Genomic DNA, 16567 nt, shown 5'->3' on the forward strand with positions numbered 1-16567 from the left:
ATGACTTTAATTGTATGAATTGCGTGCGGCCTGAAAGGTAGGACTGGAACCAGCTGAGGGGTAGGTCTGTGATGCCAATGGTTGAAAGTCTTTCCAGAAGGATGGGGTGTGAAATTGTATCAAAAGCAGCAGTCTGGCTTGGCTTGGGGGGGTGGTCCCTTTGCCTGTGCTGGGGGGGGTTGGCGGGGGGCCCTGCTCGGGTGGGGGGGGCCCAGCGGCGCCGGATGGGCTGCCCATCTGCACCTGGGGCTGGGATCGGCCCTTCCCTGGCTCTGGGGCGGGACGGGACAACCCTCTCGGGGCCCCCGGTCGCTCTGGGTGTCGCCCGCTTCGGCTGCGGGGTCTGGGGTGGGGTGGGGTGGGGGGCTTGTCGGCCCTGTCCTGTGGGGGGGCGTTCTGGGGGGGAGGGGGGGCCCATTATTAGTACGGGTCGGGGGGGCTAGCGGGTCGGGGTCTCCGCTGAGGCAATCAGTGGTTGCCTCGGCCGGTTGGCCTCCTCGGTCCCGTCGAGGCCTGACCAGAGCTCTTCTAGGGCCGGCGTCTGGGGGTGGGGGCCTGGGCTTGCTCCGGGGGGGGGGCGACGCTTTCTGGCTCCTCTCTCTCTGTGTGGGGTGGGTGGTGCCGGGCCTGGGGTGTCGGCGCTTCCGGGGGTGGGCCCCTGGGCTGGGTGGCCCTGGCCCCTTTGCTGGGGGTGGGCTGGGGGACGGCTGTTTGACCACCGGGGGACAGTCTACCAGCTGTCCCCAACTTACCCCCTTCCTTATATAACCTCATATTAGGGTGAGGGGGTGGGGGGTCTAGCCTGCGATGCGCCTTGGGGGGGGGCTACTTGGGAGTGGCCCCCCTCCTATGGTTGCCGTATGGAGTGGGCCCCCCCTCTTTCGGTTTTATTTGCACCTTAGACATGTAGGGTCCTTGGTAGGGGGGGTGCTTGGACATCACTGCAAGCAAGCAGCTGATGTCCTCCTGGCACCCTACCCGCCAATTTTAACCGCACCTTAGACATTTAGGGCCCCTTGGTGTGGAGGGTGAGGGGACATCACTGTGAGTAATCAGGAGATGTCCCCTTAGTGCCCTACTCGCCAATTTTAACTGCACCCCCCTTAGTACACACACCCCTCCCCCTTCAATATATACATTCAAACATAAACACACACACATGCACACAAACACCCTCTCAAACACCCATACACGCACACACATTTTACAAGGAAGGTGGGACCTGGGTCCATCTGTCCCCTACCCCTTCCCTGGTGGGGGGTGTGGGCCCCTTGGCGATGGCGGCCGTGTCCCTTGGGTGCCGGCTCCCTGGGCCCGGCGGTGCTCTCTCCGCACGGTGGGGGGGTTCATATTACACCTGAGCCGGGGGTGTTCGTGTCCCTGGGGGGTGGGTCCTGGTCCTTGCCCCTGGGCGCTGGGCCCCGCCAAACTTCCAACATGGCCGAGCCTGGTCGGGCCATATTTATAACATCCCTTGTGGGCCGCCCTTTTTTCCCCGGGGTTCCCCCTTCCTGGGCGGGGGCGGCGGGCCCCTGCCTTGCTCCTACCTGGACCAACCGTGGGCCGGGTGGGTGGCTGCCTGGAGTGCGGAGCGGGTCTCCCTTGGGGGGTCCTGGCTCGTACCTGGGGTCGGGGCGGGGGGATGCCCGGAACTCCTGGGTGGTGGTGGGGTGCTCGTCTGGGGCTGTGGGCGTCCCTCTCCGGTGGGGCCCTGCGTTGGGCTCTTCCGGCGCGGCGGGGGGCTGCTTTCCTGGCTGGGCTGGGGCGGCGCTCTCTTTCCCTCTGCGCCTCCCTGCTCTCTGGCTCTGGGGGCCTCGCGGCGGTCCGGCTGGCCCTGGCCTGGGTGGCGGTCTTGGTCGCCCGGGGGGGCGGTTGTTCCCTGCCTGTTCCCGTGTGGCGTTGGGGGAATTCCGGCTGCCGCTGCTGCTGCGGCGGGGGTATGGGTGTGGGGGTGGCTGGGCGCTCCTCCTCCTTCTTTTCACATTCCACCATCCATTTTAGAAGAACATAAACACTCACCTGAGCACAGGTGTTAGCTCACCTTTGCACTAATAGTTTGCATGATTGAATGAATGAAAGATTTCACACTAGTTGGTTTAAAGGCATAGGTATGCGTTCGTGAACACTATCTGTTTTGTGTGCATGTTGACATGTGGACATTTTTGCGGCTAGCAGGTGTGTTGATAATATTTGAGTGTGTGTGAACAGGCCCCGCCCATTTTGTACTACATTTGAACCGTACCGTAACGATAAACAACCAGTAAACCTGTCTGCTCTATGCTGCTTCATGGTCTTACCCCCCTTCCCCTCCTATTATCACCCTCCTACCCCCCCCTCTCTCTAACGTCCCTCTCTCTTCTTCTCCTCTTTCCTTTTCCGTCCGGTCCAACACCAAAGATTTTCAAACATGATTGAAATTAATAAATTTTGGCCTCAATTACAAAAGGGGTTTATTCAGACATACCTTTGGTTTGTCTGAAGATGAATAACCCCTCTTGTTAAAATAAAATATGTCCAACACAAGAGGCCCTCAGCTCTCATCTGTTTGCCTAGCTGTTGGACAGGACAAGTTAAAAAAAAAAAAAAAAAAAAAAAAAAAAAAGCAGCAGTCAGATCAAGTAGAAGGAGGATGGAGGCTAAACCAGAGTCAGCGGCGAGTAGAAGGTCATTAGTAATTTTAAGGAGGGCTGTTTCTGTACTGTGAAATTGACGGAAGCCAGACTGGAGTTGTTCATATAAATTATTGGAAGAGAGGTGGGTTTGAAGTTGAGAGGTGACAGTTTTTTCAAGGATTTTTGCAATGAGTGGAGCATTAGAGATTGGGCGGTAGTTATTGAGATTGGTGGGATCAGAACCTGTTTTTTTCAGTATGGGGGTGACAGCTGCGGTTTTGAGAACAGGAGGAACAGTTCCAGTCTTAAGGGAGGCGTGAATGATGCTAGTAATGAGGGGCAATAAAGAGGGGAGAGTAGCCTTGACCAAAGCAGTGGGAATTGGGTCAAGTTGGCAGGAGGTGGTTTTGGATTTTTTAATGAGTTCGGTGATTTGCTCAACTGATGGAAGATTAAATGATGAGAATGGCTGATGTGGGGAGAGAAGAGTTGGTGCCGTTACATTTTGACTTGAGTTGGATTGAAGTTGCTGGTGAATGTCATGGATTTTTGAAGAGAAATAAGACGCTAGGGTGTTACAGAAATCAGAGGAGTACAAATGAGGAGGAAGTGAATTTTGGCAGGTGGTTGTACGTGAGAGGATAGAAAATAGGACCTTTGAGTTGCCATTAGCGGAATTTATCAAACCAGAGAAATATTCTGTTTTGGTCTTGGAGATGGAGTCTTTGTATTGGATGATATGGTTATAATACATGTCTTTATGAATAGTGAGCCCAGTTTTCTTGTAGAGTCGTTCTAGTTGGCGACCTTTAGCTTTGAGTTGTCTGAGGATTGGAGTAAACCAGGGTGCAGAGACGTTGAATGAGATAGACCTTGTTTTGAGCGGGGCGAGAATGTCTAGAAAATGATGGAGGTTATAATTGTAGTGGGAGATAAGTTCCTCGGGAGGGGAGGCACTATCAGGACTGGGCATGCTATGGATGAGTGAGGATAAATTGTCCAGGTTAATGTCCGTAATTTTACGAAAGCTAATGGTGCGTGGAAGATTGGATTTAGAAACAGAGAGGTTGACATGAAAAGATAACAGCATATGATCAGAATACGGGAGGGGGTCTGGTTTACAGTCCGCAGGTGTAACACCCGAGCAGCAAACGAGGTCCAATACATGACCCTTAATATGGGTGGGAAAGTTAACATGTTGATTGAGACCGAAGCTGTCCAGACAGGAAACAAAGTCTTTGGTGAGGGAGTTGGTGTCACTGTCCATGTGAATATTAAAATCCCCTAAAATTATTATTCTCGGTGAAAGAGTGGCAAGGAGAGTTAAAAGAGCAGAAAAGTCAGTAATAAAATTTTTGACTGATCTTGGGGGTCTGTAAAATGCAGCGACAATAGTTGGAACAGGGCCAGAGAGTTGACATACACTTGCCTCAAATGTCTCATAGGCAAGGACAGTCACAGGCGTTATCCTCCAACTCTCGCGATAGATCATCGCGAGCCCCCCTCCGCGGCCGGAGCCACGTGGTTGCGCGATGTAAACAAACCCCGGAGGGGTAGCATCATTCAGTGAGGTGAAGTCATTTGGCTGCTGCCATGTTTCTGTTAGGCACATAAAATCCAACTTGTGGTCGAGTAGGAGATCTTGGATGAGATGACCCTTGCTCGTGAGAGAGCGGATGTTCAGAAGACCAAAGTTGGCGGAGAGTTTGGCGGCCGGATCGTTAGGTGACCGAGGCAGACGAGTCAGGAAGCTTTGATTAGCGCGACGACCAAAGTTTCTCGGCGGACGGCGACTGGCGGACCAAAATGACCTGATGGTGTTGGAGTTGGAGTTCTCATCACAGATCATCCGACGCGAGCCGCGGTGAATGTATCTCCGACGAGGCTGGAATAGGATGTCCGGGTGCTGGAGCAGCGCTGGTGGAGGTGAATCGAGTGGAGAAGAGCGAAGCTTGGCAAAGTCAGCGACAGAGTATTGGAGCAGGGCTGTCAGTGGATGCTTGAGAAATGACAGGATGATCCAGGCGACTAGAATCCAAACACAGTTGATCCACATTGCGGCAGCCTTGGGAGTGAGCAGCAGGTAAGCTAGCTCTCACACACTGCGTGTATGGTGATCAGAGCTCAAACGTTAACGTACACTGATCCAGGTGACAAACTGCAGATAGTTGCGAGAAGGTGATGAGTGAGGAAAAGTCACATTAATAGCAAAAGACATAGTCCACAGGGGCAAGTAGAGCCTTAAAGTGGCATAGAGTCCAGGGAGCAGCAGCAGCCAAAACGCGCCAGCGTTCACTCAACCGGAAAATGATCGGATGATCCTATGTGATACTTGTTGACACTTTAAGCAGAATATAACCAAATGTCAGCAAATAGAACAATTTCTGACATTATCAGGCTTAGTCAGAACTTTTATGTGATAGTGGCTGGAGCTCAATGACACGTCTACGACAGGGAGTCTTTCCCACATCCCACAAAACAAGATATTTTAAGGACTAATCTTTATTTTGACAACATTTCTAGCAAGAAATTTACCATTTACTTTCAGAAGGCTTTCATAAAAATGCCGTTTTTAGTTAGCTTATTTCGCTCTGTGAAACTTTTTTTTTTCGGGCACTAAATTGTGAAAAACAAACGTTCACACGTACGTTTGTCCACTGGACGTATTTATTTTACAACAATTGCATATTCTTTTCTTGTTCATTTCTGTGGGTCACAAGACTGACAAGTTTGCTAGCAGGAAGGACCCAAAATATAGGGGACATCGCCTGGGTTTTTGATGTGAATTTATCATTATTGGATTTATAAACACTTTGTTTTGAGGCATTTTCTATCAAGAATCATACAGTTGTTTTCAACATTAAGTAGCTTCCAATTGTATTCGATACCTATATATTTTCTTCCACGTACATTCCTGCATGTCACTCAACAAAATAGTATCAACGGAACGTTTTTATGTTGCTATGGTGGTAGCTATGGATGCTACCGGCGAACCGGAAGGAAGCTACGGTTACTTTCCGGTTATTATTGTGTCAAATTATTATTACTTTTTATTTGAAAAGATAGACAAGATAAAGATACTTTATTGATCCCAGCTTGGGAAATTCAGTTGTTGCAGCGTCAGCGTTAGGCTCAAGATACAAATGTACACACAATAGACGACAACAGAGAACCAGAACAATCAATCAGAAAGAAACATCAGTGGAAAAGAACAGTTGTATTGCGTGCCACATGAGGAGAGAAAAAGAGACAGACCATAAATGACTTTATCTATTGCACATGGATGACAAGTTATAGAGTCCAATGGAGTGAGGTATGAAAGATCTCCTGTAGCGGTTGGTGTGACAGTGAAGCTGCCTTAGCCTGTTGGAGAAGGAGCTCCGCTGATCGTCAAGAACAGAATGGAGACTCCGGATTATCCATGATGGACATGAGCTTATTTAAAGTCCTCCTCTCCATCACAGATTCAAATGTGTTCATTTTACAACCGATTACAGAGCCAGCTCTACGGATCAGTTTGTTCAGTCTATTACTGTCCCTGGCAGATATGCTGCCCCCCCCCCAGCAGACCACCGCGAAGAACAGAGTGCTGGCCACAACAGACTGCTAAAAGATCTCAAGCATCTTGCTGCACACGTTGAAGGACCTTAGTCTCCTCAGGAAGTAGAGTCTGCTGCTGGCCTTCTTATACACAGCAGTGCTATTGCTTTTCCAGCTCAGTCTGTTGTCGATGGTTACTCCCAAGTACTTGTACTCCTCAACTTCTGCCACCTCTCTGCCAAAGATCCTGAGAGGCCGGGAAGCGAGTGGTTTCTTCCTGAAGTCCATCACCACCTCTCTGGTCTATTCCACAGTCAGCAGCAGGTTGTTTTCTCCAGACCATCTCATGAATTTATCCACAAGATCCCTGTACTCCTCCTCCCGCCCACCATTAATGCAGCCAACAACAGCAGAGTCATCAGCGAACTTCTGAAGATGGCAAAACTCTGAGTTGTACTGGAAGTCACTGGTGTACAAAGTGAACAGGAAGGGAGAGAGCACAGTTCCCTGTGGGGCCCCCACACTGCTTGTCACCACGTCAAGCAGGACACTGCCCAGCCGGACAAACTGGGGCCTGTCTGACAAGTAATCAATGATCCAGGAGACCAAGGCGCCGTCCACACCCATCCGCTGCAGCTTCTCACCCAGTAACCAGGGCTGGATGGTGTTGAACGCACTGGAGAAATCAAAGAATGTGACCCTCACTGTGTCCCCCCCTCCATCCAGGTGAGAGTTAGCACGTTGCAGCAGATAAATAACAGCATCCTCCACCCCCATGCGTGGCTGGTAGGCAAACTGAAGTGGGTCCAGAGATGGTTTCACCAGAGGTCTCAGGTGGGACAACAAAATCCTTTCCAGCACTTTAGCTGCATGGGACGTGAGGGCAACAGGACGGTAATCACTGGGTCCAGAGGGTGCAGTCTTCTTGGGAACAGGAACCAGACATGCGGTTTTCCAGGTGGGGGGGTAGGGTGGACCTGGGCAGTAGGAGGCTAAATCTATTGAAAAAGATGTTCAGGTCGTTAGCTCTTTCTCTGTCGCCCTCACATAATCTGCTTCTCCCCCCACATCCAGTAATCCTTTTCATCCCAGACCACACCTCTCTCATGTTGTTTTGCTTGAGTTTTGCCTCCAGCTTTCCCTTGTAGGTATTCTTACATTCCCTCAAACTGAAAACAGCTCTTCAAAAGAGGAATGCAATTAGATTTCACAAACCAGAACACAATACCTCACTAAAACGGTTTATTGACCAAACTTAATATTACAATTTACAGGACTTGACCACGTGACTACCCATAAGTCTTGCCTGCAGAAGTAACTTTTGTTTTGGGGGAAAACGCCATTTTTATTATTCATACTGACTTTTGATTCGTTTTAATTGCTTTTACTGCGAGAAATGGACACTAATTTGATTTGTTTTAGAGTAATTAGTTCTACTAAATGTTTTTATAGAAAATACAAAGACCAGTCAAAACCAGTGTCCTTTAGCCTACACAGCTACATTTTTTTTATTCATTCAATTTTTTTTTCTTCATATTTACAGATCCATCTTTAGTTAAAACAAATTAAACTTTAGTGTAGCCACAAGTCATTTGAGTAATTTAAACAAAAAATAATTTCACATAGCAGGCTTGTTTTAAATGTACACGGGTTGCGCAACTAAATGGTGATGACCTCTACCTTTTTAAACCTCCTGGAGTTTTAAATGCTTTGTGGATCACGATGGAGCCGGTAGGGGACAAAGTCGATGACGCTTTATTTCTCGCAGACGCGCTTATAGAAGAATTCAAGGTGGGTTCTATTTTATTGAAATTTGTAAAAATGAAAAAAGAAACGTTTATTTATAAAACCAGTTGCATTGTGTATGACATTATAACTACATTTTGTAGTGTAATCAGCCTGGGGCTGCACAATTGTCAGGAACAGGCCCGGTGACCTTTGTTAGGCACAAGGAGGACGAGTATGGAAATCCTTTGCCTAAACGTCGTAGAACAGGAGAGCAGCGGAAACCTGTTTCATCCAAAGGTGAGGAAACCTGGTCACATTGCTTGTTGCACTTTTAAAACAACAAAGGAAAGGGAATGGAATGAAGGGAAGTAAGAAGCTGCAGACAAGATGGCTACACAAGGTTTGGCATCAGGCGCACATGTGGCTTTCGCGGCGGTCCAAGTCGGTATTTGTTTTTGTAATGTAGGCAGAACCAGAATAGAATAAGGCGGGGAAAAACTATTGATAAATCGATTTTTAAAAAGTACTCGGACACCATCCTTTTTGAAAAATTCTATTTACATTGGCAAAAAAAACTCATTCAAACGCAATGCATTGTGGTCTAAACATGCCAATGTGGTGAGCATGGACGCACACTCGTTTTGGCAGACCTCTAGGGGATTTCAAGGGCACTGGCTTTTGGAATTGTAGATTTGGAAAAAAATGGTTAGCTTATAGCACTTTAGGGCGAAAATGGTGAAAGAATTTGGGCATTACCATTCAGAGAACAAGACTAAGTGGCCCAACCCCCCTGGCTCTACCGCTGCTCGCAAGGCCAGTGACTGGGTGGAGGGACATGATAATAAATTTAAAAAAGCAAATCAGGATAGAAGGGGGTAAGGCTGTGTAAAGCGCCTCCATTCACTCCCACTCTAATAACAAAACCCCACTAGTTTTAAATCCTTTTTAGTCGTACAATACATACATTGAAAACCTACTTTCCACTGACTTTGCAAAGGGTGAACTGGAATTTGGCGAGGGATTACTGTAATTTAATGAAAGGTAAATTCAGTTCAGTGTCTTTTTTTCAGGGGCATTTTCTGTACTAAAAAACACATGTAGCTTGTTTTAGTCTATATGATGCCTAACAGGCCAAGATGTTAGCAGGGTATTATCAAGGCTATCTATGCGTACACCGTTCCAATAACCACAATAATTACCTTTAATGTGTTATTAATCTGTTCTCAATTATGAAGTTCTGGATTTTGAGTAATGTGGCTAGAATTGAAAAACTGCTATAACTTTCTTCATAGGGCACTATCCAAAAATAAGCATTTGTTTCAGCTCTAGGTTGCTAAGCAACCAGAACAGTGAAAGACCCGTATGTCTGGCAGAGAATTCTTTCTTTGCCCATGCTCTCTTATTTATTTCGGGAACTCCAACAATGGCTCAAAGTCCAACTGTAGACCAATCATGCCTGCCATCTACTAGTGGACAACAGTGTGTGACAGAACCTTCTCACGATATAGGTAAGTTATTGTTACAGTTGTCCTCAGAACTGTTTTTTCTGAGAACAATTTAAAGTATATTAAAATGTAATTAATCAACATAGTTGACCTCAATTTTTTTGTTCTGTGTAAACAGTTGCTGCGTGAATTCCCCCCAATCCATAACTGCTAAAAAAACCATATAATGCAGGAATATCTAGTGGTTGGATGTTAAAATTCGGATACCACGTTCACTACTTTTTTTTAACCCTTGTGCTATCCTAGGTACGTTAACGTTGGGAGTTGGGTCATCCAGACCCACTAGACAGTGCTCTGAACCTTTTTTCTTCAATGATTTGTGATCTTCACTGGTGTCCATGGATTACATGAAATCTTTCCACCTTTATCCACCTTGGTCATGGTAGGGAGTACACGTCAATGGAAGGGGGGGGGGGGTCATCTAAGATAGCACAAGGGTTAAAGGCGAATATGATGTCCTCGATTTTACAAAGTGAAAATGTAATTGATACAAGCATTTTGCGACTGCCATTTATAAATCCAGTGTGTTCTGAAGATGAAAAAATTGTCACTTATTCCCAGCCTATAGGAGTTCTGAATCACGTGGAACACATTTTCAGAATTTACTTTTACATACTGTAAGACCCCCCCCCCCCCCACGTTCTTTTTTGTCTACTTCTTTTTCTTTTTCCTCCATAGGTTCCCTCATCAAAGAGGTCCAAGACCTTCTGGGCCCCGCTGAAGACCCAACTCCATCACACTGGACGGCTAGGAATGCTTCGTCCTTGGAAAAGTGGACAGTGTTGAGACCTTTTATGGTTGATCAGATGTTGCAATCTGGGATGCCAAAAAGGGGGACAATGCCATCACTGTATTTGATGTCAAAACGGAAAAGTGCTAATTTGGTGATCCATCTCTGTTCACATGCATCAAGGCGAGCTTTAGACAGTATGTACGTTAAAGGGTTGTTGTCAGTCCAAACCGTGAACTCGTGAGCCCTCAGCCAATAATTAAATTTATCACATACAGCCCATTTCAAAGCAAAGAATTCCAGCCTGTGTGCTGGGTCTCTGGACTGTGCATAGCTGAGGGACTTACTCGCAAAAGCTATCCGCTTAGCAATTGACCCACCTTCAGGGACCTGCAACAAGACCACACCTAGACCACTGGTGGATGCATCTACTGAAAGCGGAAAGGGTCTGCCAAAATCCGGATGGGCCAGAAGAACTTGATCCAACAGCGCTTGTTTGAGCTGACAAAAAGCACCTTTACATTCATCTGTCCAGTCACCAGATTTTAGTTTAACTTGCACCTGTTTCCGTTTCTTTTTCACACCACAAGGACTTTTCTTGCCTGACACAAGCCCAAACAGGGGTTTGGCTATTGAAGAACACCCTTCAATGAACTGTTGGTAAAATACAACCATTCCCAGGAATGATCGTATCTTTCGCTGAGAAGGCACCTCAGTGAGGTCGGATTCTGTCAGAGATGTAATGGCAGCAATCTTTTCTGGGTCAGAACGCATGCCATCTGAATCAATAATGTTAGAAATGGCATTTCTTTGGCACTAACTTTAGATTGTTTGCTCTGAGTCACTGAATCACCATTTCTAACCGTTCCAAAGCCAAAGCTTCTGTGGGGGCAAACACTAAGACATCATCTAAATAACAAAGAAGGCTGAGGAAATTTTGGTCACCGAACACTCTCAACATCATTCTCATAAATGTTGCTGGACTATTGCATAGCCCATGTGGCATCCTGTTGTATTCATAAAGTCCAAACGGTGATGTGAACGCTGTGTACTTTCTATCCTCTTCATGCACTTCAACATTGTAATCGCCTGACGTGAGGTCCATTGTGGAAAACAAAGCATTGCTGCCCAATGCCGCCAGAGCATCAGATGGATGTGGAAGTGGGTGAGCCTCTTTAATAGTCTGGGCATTAAGCCAGCAGAAATAATTGCAGATCCTCAAGTCTCCTGACTTCTTCCAAACCAACACCAAGAGAGATGCAAACTCACTGCTGGATTTTCTTATGATGTCCTTTTACTCCATCTCATTCAATACTTTCCGTAATTTCTCATATTGAGTGGGTGGTATGCACCTGCATGGCAGTCGAAAGGGACTCGCATCCACAACTCTTATTCGATGGACGCAGCCTTAAGCTGAAAAGATCGACTGGTGCTCAACAACAAGGTTGACAAGTCTCTCTTTGACATTGACTCATGTGAGGAGTCGGTGGCTGTTAATGTCTGACAGTCCCAAGTTGTACAAAGGGGAGCGCAGTGGGTCAATCTGACTACTTGAGTCTTCAAGCTGCTGATGGTAAGGAAGGCTGGACACATACTACTCTTGGTACTTGGACATTTTGCTTGATGACAGGATGAGGGGAATTGATCACTTTGGGCTCACTGAAACTTTCTAATGCGGCACAGGAATATACATCCACTAACTTAGCATTTCTTCTTATAGTAATAGTTTTTTCAAAAGGATTAATCCCTTTAATGGGCAGCCACCCATCATCTCTCAGAAATGCAACCGTTCTGCCCACAATGACTGATCTTGATTTTGACCTGGCACTAGTTGGCTCCATTATGACCGTACCACCTGCAGCCAAGTCACTTGTCATCTGTAGTTTGGCCCAGACTAAATGCTCAGTCATGGCTTCAAGTGTAACAGCAGATTTTAGTTTGCCAACGCCTAGTTTTTCAGGCAGACTCTCAGTACACTCGTCCACTCCGGCCACCAAACTGAACAACATATTCTTGGTCTTGGTCTGCTCAGATGTTGGTTGCAAATCATAGTTCTGATTGCCTTGCTTCAGTTTCAGTTGATGAATCAAATACCTCAGTGAATTACTGCCAAGAATGAAATCTTCACTCTGACCATCAATCACTAATGTTGGCACAATAACTTTGCAGCCATAAACCTCCATCTCTGGATCACTCATACCTATTGGCTTTGTTTTTGAGCCACCACAGTCAATTAGCACCGACATCGGTGGGCTCCAAGATGGGGTTCGTCAATGCAGAACACTGTAGTAACCGAGGAATAACAGTGGAACTCATAGTACAAGACATTGATCCACTATCAATCATAGCTCTGACTGATATCCGACCACTCAATGTCACATTCTCATAAAACAGTTCATCATGAGTTTGCAAGATCTGCATATTTTGCAGGACTGGTCTATGTCCAACATCTCTTTCCTAACACACTCTGATAAATCGACTCTAAATCATAATTAGAGGTCGATGGGGGAATAAAATCAGGCCTTACATCCACCCCCTTTAAATGCAGGCCAGCTAGTTTTCCTCCCTCTGAACTGCCGGTTTATTATGGCCCGCAGCAGCATCACTGACTGCAAGGACCACATTTTTTTTCGCAGTTGGAACGACCTCACCGCCTTTCAGCGAGAATGTGACCCCCGCCGCATGCTCGAAAAGTCTCAACACTGCCTCCGTGTGGCGTAATGTGCAACTGCATGAAAAAGAGTCCGCTGCATTAGACTGATCCCACGTGGGATTTCAATGATGTCTGCCTCCGTCGTTGTGATTGGCCAATGCAGAACCGCTCCCTGAGTATGCTTTTGCTGCGCGGGAAAGCCCGCGTTGAACGCACCAGAAATTAGACGGCCCCGTCCTGCCGAATCCCATGCTTCGGTCCTGACGACGTTGGTTCAGGATGATTTTTCTGCGTTGTGTTTTTGTTGTGGAACGACAGGACAGCCAGCTTGTCTTTTATTTCGCGTTGTATTCTCGGAAATGTCTGCACAACATAAAGGGTGATGGTCAAACATGGAAGGCTCTCGCACATGGACACGCAGCACGCTACAAAAAGTATAACGTCCATTGAACATACACAGATTAGCTAACTTAAAATACATTAAACAAACAAAGAAACACTAAAATGATATACTACGAAAATATAACAATTAACCAATGCTTATAAATTGAAATACCTACCTCGGACATGTCTGTGTCACAACTAATAAAGTTTTTGTTGCTACACGTAGAATACAGACATGAACCAATAGAGGGCGCCCAAGAGCCCATTAAAAAATAATAATAATAATGACAATTCCTGTGGCAAGTGGATTCACATTTATTCTGTTACACATGTGTTTTTACTTTATTTATTTAATTTTAGTATTACGCATAACATACGTTATGTCTTTATTACGTACTTTTTTACTTTTCCTATTTTTGCACATTTTGAACACCCCCTCATTCTTTTGCACATTGCTGTCATTCTTCTCTGCTTTTTGAACTGCTGTAACAATTGAATTTCCCCAATGTGAGATCAATAAAGAATATCTCTCTATCTCCATCTCATTCACCACGAACACTCACACACACCCAACCACACGCACACAGACTCACGCGCACATGCAGACACTGATGGCGGCTCTGCTGCCGAACACCAACCAGTAACCACCAGGAGTAATGTGGGGTTTAGTGTCTTGCCCAAGGACACTTTGATACACGGAACTGAACCTGCAACCTTCCAACCAGGGTTGGCTGCTCTGCCTTTGCACTCAGTAGCGGTTCTAGGCACGGGCCGTCCGGGCGGTGGCCTGGGGCGGAAAACTGAAGGGGGGCGGCACCGGCGGCTCAGCCCTTGTAAAATATTATATCCACCATTATTGGTTTACTTATGTCACAGTTTGTGAGTTTGTAACAGCCTGAACCTGGCCGCGCCGCCGCCCTCGCCCCGCAGCTGCGCTCTCCTGTCTTTGAGAAGTAGACATAAATGTGTGTGAAGAAGGAGAAGGGAGGGGGCGCGAGGTGAGCACGGAGCGCCGCCACGTTTGCGCATGCGCAAAACCTGGCTGGCTCATCTTTCAGGGGAGGCGACGGTCGGGGGCTTGATGAAAAAAATAAAAGTAAAAACTGCGACTGCGCCGTCTTGTAGCGAATGAGCGCCCCTGGCTGTAGCTGCACGCGCTCCTGCTGGAAATGTGTGAAGGAAGGGGGGGGGGAGGGGGCTGCGGGGAATCAGTTTTGGGACGCTTCCAAATTAAGTGGCTAGGTGGGGACAAGGGCGGGGGTTTGAATCTACTTTATAAAACCTCTTTATAAGTCAGTCATAAGGTGACATTCTATAACATACATTTTAATAAAGGTATAAAAAATATATTCTGCTTTTTGGGTTAATTTTGTGTGAAATGCCCAAATAAAAAAAATGGCAACACAAAACAATGCTGTCACTAAGGTGACAGTTGGTTCAGTCGACGGACTTGATGCCTTCTTCGTGACGTGAGGACATTTATGCCAAACAAACGCCAAAAACATCTAAAATATGGAGAAGAAAAGGTCAAAGCCATCTGGTGCCCAATTTAGAAAGAAAAGAAAAGAAGAAGAGGAGAAAAGAGATAAAGAAAAGGGTAAGTCCTCACAGCTTGATGCATGTTTTTTCCAAATTCTAATGCTACCTGCCCTACAACAACGTTGCCGATGAAAACTTTATTTTGGTCGATGACCAACACTGAAGTAGGCCCAAATGTTGCAAATAGCGTCATTTTTTATTTTTTTTAGATTTTATTCTTAAAAATTTGCTCTGCCTTAACTTGTAACATTAGTTATGATTCATGTGTTTGTCTGCTCTGCTGTAACACAAAGATTTTGTTGTGTTTTACTGTTGTATACTAGTTCATAATGTTAAAAGCTGTGATGGTTACACAGCATGCTGCTGCTGCTGCCATAAGATGCTAATGGGGCAAATAATTTGAGATTGGTCATTAATTTAATAATCATTTGTGGCAGCCTAAACGTTTTCACAATGTGTTTTTGACATTTAACTGGGGATTTAGGGGTTAATTTTGAGCCTGCATATGAAGTTTATTTTTTATTTGTTTTACAAATGTGGGGTTATATTTTTAGCCAATAGAATTTCCATAAATCTGTAGGTAGTTTTAAAAATGAATATTTACCATTTACTGCAACTCTATGGGGACAAAACATAATGTAACAGGTCATAACTAAAAATGTGCCAATCAAAGGATTGTAGACGGAAAACATGAGCTAATTTTTCTTCTCTGAAGTAGAGATCGATATAGAACATGACAATTTAAATTTCCAATTCATAAATGTTTTTAAAATATTTATTTTATATTATTTATTTAATATTGAGTTTGATTCAATATTTTCTTAGCTAACTGTATTTTTGCCATGCTTATGGTCTTTTATTTTTTGTGTTCTGATAACTTTTATAATGCTGTTCAGAATTCTGACATCTTTTTTATCCACTTCTTAATTTCAATGACAATAAAACATTTCAGTTGACAAAGACAAACAAAGTTCTGTTGTGACTATGGGGGGGGGGGGGGGGGCGCCTGGGGAGGGTCTCGCCCGGGGAGTAATTCAGGGTAGAACCGCCACTGTTTGCACTCATTCATTTACCTTGATAATCGTTTAATTCTTGCACTACAGGTGATAGATGACCTTTCAGCTGCATCCACATATTTTGATCAATGCTGTCAGAACTGTTGTGCGCGTGCGTCTGTGTGTGCTGAATATTATGGGATGGATTTCACTACCGCAGGATCATTCCTCTCCTGCTTTGTCTGCTTGGTGCTGTATCTCCACAAACACGCGCACACACAGACTCAGGTAAACGCGCGTCCTCAGATTTAGGTCAGTGGGCACGAGCAGCCTGTGGGGGTCCTTTGATGAAAAAAGCCCATCAGCAAGCGAGAAACAGATAGAGGAGGGGCAGAGAGGCGGTGCTGCGTCGCAGGGGGGAGGGGGTGATCGACGGAGCTGGGGAGGCAGAAGTTTCAGATCTCCACGCACGACCAGGACAGAGGAAGGCACGTGCGCCCAGGTAACGTCTACCTTCCTTATTCTTCTTTTGATGATGAGGATGAAGAACAGCTGAAACAGAGGTGTGCAAACGAGCACGCGCGCATTGGATTCTACCTCTCTGTAAGGATCTCCACCCCCCTCCACCCCTTCCTCGTACGCTGCGCTTGTACACGATCCGCTGGTCCGATAGCAGGACTGAAGGGGGGCAGATGGTTCAGTTCGGCTCCATTTGACGAAACATTTTGCTTGTGCGCGTGCATGTGCTCCTCTGTTTATCAGTGAGTGAGACTAGCTGCGGGGAGGGGGGCTCTGCGCCCGCAGATGCTGCATCTTAAGCGCCTGTTTGATCTCCCGGTTAACCGCGCGTGACAGGGACACGCGCGCTGAAGACGTGCGTG

At 46.3% G+C, this 16567-nt stretch overlaps 1 protein-coding gene across 2 annotated transcripts in view; it reads left to right on the top strand.

Annotated features, from left to right (window-relative positions):
* The first annotated feature begins 15873 nt into the window (after nt 1-15873).
* c1qtnf4 (C1q and TNF related 4) overlaps nt 15874-16567 on the top strand; it is a 44525-nt gene continuing 43831 nt past the window's right edge. The window contains exon 1 of one of the 2 annotated variants that reach the window (XM_078944092.1): nt 15874-16289. The gene's annotated coding sequence lies outside the window, so the exon portion shown is untranslated. The remainder of the gene's footprint in view (nt 16290-16567) is intronic. The other variant, XM_023951148.2, reaches the window with a different exon arrangement.

This window comes from Oryzias latipes, chromosome 3 (genome assembly GCF_053564925.1).
Source record: "Oryzias latipes strain Hd-rR chromosome 3, Olatipes_Hd-rR_3.1".
In the NCBI taxonomy this organism is placed as follows: domain Eukaryota; kingdom Metazoa; phylum Chordata; class Actinopteri; order Beloniformes; family Adrianichthyidae; genus Oryzias; species Oryzias latipes.